The sequence below is a fragment of the Macrosteles quadrilineatus genome, unplaced genomic scaffold, assembly GCF_028750875.1.
Source record: "Macrosteles quadrilineatus isolate MER2022 unplaced genomic scaffold, UCM_ALF_1.0 Scaffold_5__1_contigs__length_97177068, whole genome shotgun sequence".
Taxonomy (NCBI): domain Eukaryota; kingdom Metazoa; phylum Arthropoda; class Insecta; order Hemiptera; family Cicadellidae; genus Macrosteles; species Macrosteles quadrilineatus.
The window spans coordinates 13,857,083-13,863,090 of NW_026542598.1; positions in this window are offsets into that span (position 1 = coordinate 13,857,083).

Sequence of the window (6,008 nt, forward strand, 5' to 3'; positions counted from 1 at the left end):
CCTTTTTTATCATAACTAGATAGCCCGTTGCTCGAAATCGAGAAAAAAACTTCCTCCGTAGCGGACCTGTTTTCCTCCCTTCCCATATAGCATTTTAGCATTGCAGATACCATAATCTAATCGTCATGAACAGATCTCACACTCCAGACAGCTTGCATTTACTACCTCCTTCACCGCTTCCTACGTCCCGTCGCCGACCTGTTTCCCTCCCAGTGCATTTTAAGATTGCAGATACCGTAATATAATCGTTATAAACAGATCCCACACTCCGGACAGCTCACCTTTGCTACCTCCTTCACCACTTCCTACGTCGCGGACCTGTTTCCTTCCCTTCCCAGTGCATTTTACGATTGCAGATACCTTAATCTAATCGTCATGAACAGTTCCAACACTCCGGACTGCTTGCTTTTACTACTTCCTTCACCACTTCCTAAATCGTGGACCTTTTTTATCCCTTCCCATAGCATTTTAGGATTGCAGATACCTTAATCTAATCTTCATAACAGATCCCACACTCCACACTGCTAGCCTTTACTACAATATATCGAGTAATCTTCAGTATATATAATCATTGCTCAATAGTAACAAGTGATGTTTTTCCTTTTGTACTGTATTTTGTAATTTGCTAGTATACAGTGGGTAGATGCCTCTATGAACACATGTTACAACTTACAAGTCTTTTGTTACCTTTTCCCTTGTTATTTAATTCAAACAACATGGTTACTTAGCAATCGGAAGACAAATGTTAAAAAAAATGTGACTTTCAGTTTTATTTTTCTACGTAATTAGATTTTTGTTGGCAGTTCTAACTGCTGTAAACTCGTTTTTAGGCCAGGAATAAACTATTTACAACATTTGAAGAAAATTGTCGGAGCCGTTTTCGAGATCTTGTTGCAAGCATACCTACATACATACAAGCAAACATTGCTCATATTAGAGTATAGGATTAACATATGTCCTTCTTCTCACTTTTAATTTTTGACAACAGCTGGAGTTTTATAATAATGTTTGTTTCCCATATTAATCTTATGGAGAAATACAAAACTTTAAAGAGCCCCAGGGCCTCACCCTCTAATTATTTCCCTAAAAATATATATTTCCCTAATTATTTTCACACAAAAACATGTCAATCGGTTCAGTAGTTTCGGAGGAGTAATTGTCACAAAAAACCTGCTTGCTTATTAAATAAGTATAGATTTGTTTAAATCAACTGTGCGGAATTGTCAAATCAAGTGCATTTGACAGTTCTGCTTGTTTACATTTAAACATTAGAGTTTACTCTTTGTTGCCATGGATATCAATCAATATTTACTTTTAAAACTCACACCTCAGAACTTTGAAAGCCCACGGGGCAGAGTCCTAGGTCAATATGGAAGCGGGAATAGTTCTATATATGTATCCTCAGAGCTGAAGCTTTATTTTTGTCCAATTTGAGCCTATAAAAAAATCTTATAGGTTCAGTAGTGAGTTTAGCTCATACAAACACACACAAAGACAGACACCACCTCTTCTTCATAAAGGTATAGATAGATGGATTAGAGAACTTGTTAAGCATTGTGTTCTATAACAAATAGTTTTATGTAGCATGCATATCCCTATTCGTTTAGCTGTGGCCAGCTCAATTTTGAGCCAAGAAAAATTAAAAGATCAATGATTAATGACATCCAGGACCTGAAAACCTTCTACAAGCTTGTTTGACTTAATACTTTAATACTTTTTAATGAAATGGCGACCATGCAAAGACTATGGATAGAACTAGTCATTCCAAAACGAAAGAGACACTTGCACATTCTATGATTGGCTCAGACAACTAGATTCTTTTTCATAGCCTTTTTGGCGACGGCTGGTCCAATTAGATGGATGTCTAAAATTATGGAAACATGTCTTATCTATGACATAGTGAGGCAATATCATGATTACTCCATAAAGATTGATTAGGTAGGTATTATATTGTATTTTTTCTTTAATAGTTCATTTGTTTCTTCCAAAAGTAGTGCTAACAAATAGAATTTCTAAAAATATATTTTAAAGGAGTGTGTTGAGTTAAATGGGTACGGTAGTTTTTATTATATCATGTTCATATTATACATTTTACACAATCATAAAATCATCATTTTATACTTTTACTACAACTAGACCAATGTCTTTTCATATCATAAGGTATGTAAGACCATTTTGACCTAAAAACAGTAGTTATAAGCAAATGAGTCTCTTAGTTTGAAAACTTTGTATTTGTACTTGAAGGTAGTTGTTAATCTCTCAAAATTGCAGCTTCATGTTTAGAAACTTCTGTTTATTATATACTCCCAGAGCAGTAATTTTACTCTATTCAGTTTACCCTACAAGTAGCCATCTTATAGGTTGCATACCACTGTTCTGATGTTAGATGCAATAGTCCAAAGTCAGAATTAAATCTTTTTCTAGAGTTGATGTGAGATTTACAGTACTCTCAACTAAACATAGCAAAAACAAAATTAGCTTACATACATAAAAATAAAAAGAAGAATAATTACACCACTATGAATAAGATAAAGGAACTGCTTGGTGGCCAAGAGAAACTCAATAAACAAGGAGGAGAGGAAAACAGTGTAAGAGATTTCATGACAAAATATCTCATATTCTCAGGAATATGGAAGTCTAAATACAATCACACACACAACCCAGCTGTAGCTTTGGTTAACCTGACAGTTCAGATTCTGGGGTTCATCAGCGTCTTGTACATGTTTGTCTTGAGGTACGATGATATTAACATCAACACTGACATTTTGCTTCACACTGTAGAGCTGTTCAATACCATTTGCTTTCAAATCATGTTCATCAGGAAGAAAGATGACATAGCTCGTCTCTCAGAGGTATTGAACTTCTCATTCAAACAGATTGACTTACCAGCATGTATTCAATATGAGTGTGCCGTAATACTTGAAAAAGAACGAAAGTCGTTCCTGAAAATCATGAAGATAGCTTTAGCAGCCATTATTACGGTTTATGTGGGTGTGATCTATGACTCAAATGTTTTTGGAACTAGTGGCCCTCAAAAGATATTCTACCCGTCTTGGTTTCCTTTTGACACTGATGTGAACCACCCTGGTTTTTACTACCTTGCCATGACATTTGAAATGTTGATTTACATGGAGTTACTCTTTATTGATTTAGCTGCTTTTGGTTTATGGTTCTGGACTATCAATGCTGTTAGTGGAATCCTGGACATTTTGGGACAAACTCTGCAGAAAATGAGTGAGGAAACGCACAAGTCCCAGAGAGAGTTACAGATTGAAATAAGTAAATGTATCACCCTGCATAACTTTGCTATAGAGTAAGTATATTATAGTATAGATAATCCCATAATCTTAAGTACCTTATGAATGTAAATCATAAAATTTTCTCCCAAATTATAAATGGCCATATGGTAGCATGGAAATACGACAAACCCAAAAGCAAGAAAGTCCATTATCAAATTATTTTTGTTTCAGTTTGGTAAAAAATCTTAACTCTTCAATTGGACGAGTCTTTATGGTGATTGTATTATCTGGTGAAATTGCTATTTGCTTCTGTGGATTCCATGTGATTCAGGTAACATAACTATTTATTAAACATGATACCCATTTATCATTTGCGAATAAAATTCCTTTATTTTGTATCCAGTCCAAATTTAAGTACAGTTTTAAAGAAGTATGGTAAAAAGACTGCTTGGATAAAAAATACAGGATTTTTTTAACACAACCCAAATTACAAGTATTGTAAGACACTGTTTAGTGACAAAACAAGCCTATAATAAAATGTCATATATTATAAATGTTAATGTGCCTATAAAAAAATTACAAACATATCAATGTTGGTATGCCTGTTTTCTTTATTTCCATTATATTTATGAGGAGTGTTATCTTACTAATATTATAAATGTGAAAGTTTGTGTGTTTGTTTGTTTGTTTGTTTATTTGTTTGTTTGTTTGTTTGAAGTTCAATCACGCTTTAACTACTGGTCGGATTGGGCTGAAATTTTGTATGATGATAACTCACATTCCCGATTAACATATAGACGTATTCGTATCACAAAAATCCTTTCGGGCTCCGCCCCAGTGGCTCTGGAGTTTCCCATGTTAACCTTATGAGTATTGATATTTAAAAAGGATTTTTGTCAGCTCTTTCAATTACTCAAGTTGTTCTATGATATTCAATATTATTAAAAGTTATAAGGTTCACCAACAGGGTGTAGCACTTTTTAACATTTTTTTCATTTATGACAACATAGCTAATTTGAAGCTGTGATGCACAATGAGAACTTTTAAAGTAGGATTGTTTACGCTTAAGCTTATGTTTTTAATTTATAAATGATGTTTTGATATTGTGCTAATATTCGATAATTTACTTTTTTATTGTTTAGGTGTAGTGGTATAACATTATGGATATCGTATATGTGCTATACTATAGCTTCCGTAAATTAAAAGAACCAAAATTTTCTCAAACCGTGTCCTCTTATATTGCAAACACAAAGCATTAGTATAACTGCAATAAGTATTTTATACTTATAAGCCAACCCCGTACGAAGTACGGGTGTTCAGCTTGTTTACCATAAATTCCTAATAACATTTAATCTTAGCAACAATGCATATAAGCTGATTGGCAATAAGTAAAGAAAACATGCATACCAAATAGGTTGTTTTGGTCTTAAATAGTGGTTCCCAGCACTTGGAGTATTTGGTTTGCATAAAAACAAAACACCCTATGCTATATTCCAGAAGTTAAATTAATAAATCTTTTAATGTTCAATTCACTTGTCTTCCATTTGACGCCATCTAAAAATTGTAAATTATTTGTTTATTTGATTTTTGTAACTAAGTATTAAAATATGTTTGAAATCCTTATATATAATACGAGAAGGCGATTTCTACGAAACACTACTCCTCTGTTAATAATGGACGGATTTTTACAAACAATGTGTCAAAATGAAGTATTTTTTGTGTGGACGCCCCCTTTCTCCAATTCATGTAATAAAAGTCCTCGGAGTTTGCCCCACACACAGGCCATCAAAATCCCAATGTATTTCTTATGAAGAAAAGATTTTGTTTACTTAATAGTGAGTTCGTTTTCAGTTTCAATAACTGTAGTGGGGTGATTGATTACACATTATCTTTGAGTTGACTCTTAAGTCATCAGAAATTATGATTGTTATGATTATTTTTTATGGATCTTTTCAAATCAAAGAAACAAAATGACCCAACTTAAATTACTTAACACAGGTTAAGTACATCAGTTAAAACTGAGAACAGAAATAATTTAGGTGAACCTTGACGACGCAAATAGAGATATTTAAATTTAGTTTCTACCAAGTTTTCAAACAGCTCTAAGATGTAACTAGAATTACTCGAATTTAAGCATAACGTTTTCCTTGATGTTATGTTTCATACTGAGCCGCACGGGTTCTCTAGTCATTACTAAAAGTTGAAGGAACATTACATTTTACAGTTCTGCTAAACTGCCTCGTCCATGGATTCAGTTTCTTTGATGCAACCAGCCTCTACTTAGTTTTGTAATATGTTGCGATGAATTTAGAAAGCTTCTTTTATCATTGTAAATAAAGGCAAAATAAAATAACTGACAACTGTCAAGCCAGATTCAGTCCATCTATTGCATACCCCACATTTAATCATTTTGCTTATACTTGTTTTTCCTTTGGATATTTCAGGCACTGTACACATCAGATTCTGGCAGATCTTTAAAGTTTTTTATCGGAGTGGGAACATTCAGTCTGATGCTGTTTGTGTATTGTGCTTCTGGTCAAAAGCTAAAAAATAAGGTAAATAAAAATCGTGAAAATATAATTAATGTTCCAATTTATTAAAGGAATCCGGGGAATCCCTATTCTGCTCAAAAATTTAAATGTTTTAAGCCATCAGAATATTTTTGCTAAAAATATAAAAACTTGTGCATCTAAATCATCATGATGGCTATGTTGTGATGAAATGTAAGGTTTCAAAGGTAAATGTAGTTCACATCCTCATCATTTTGGT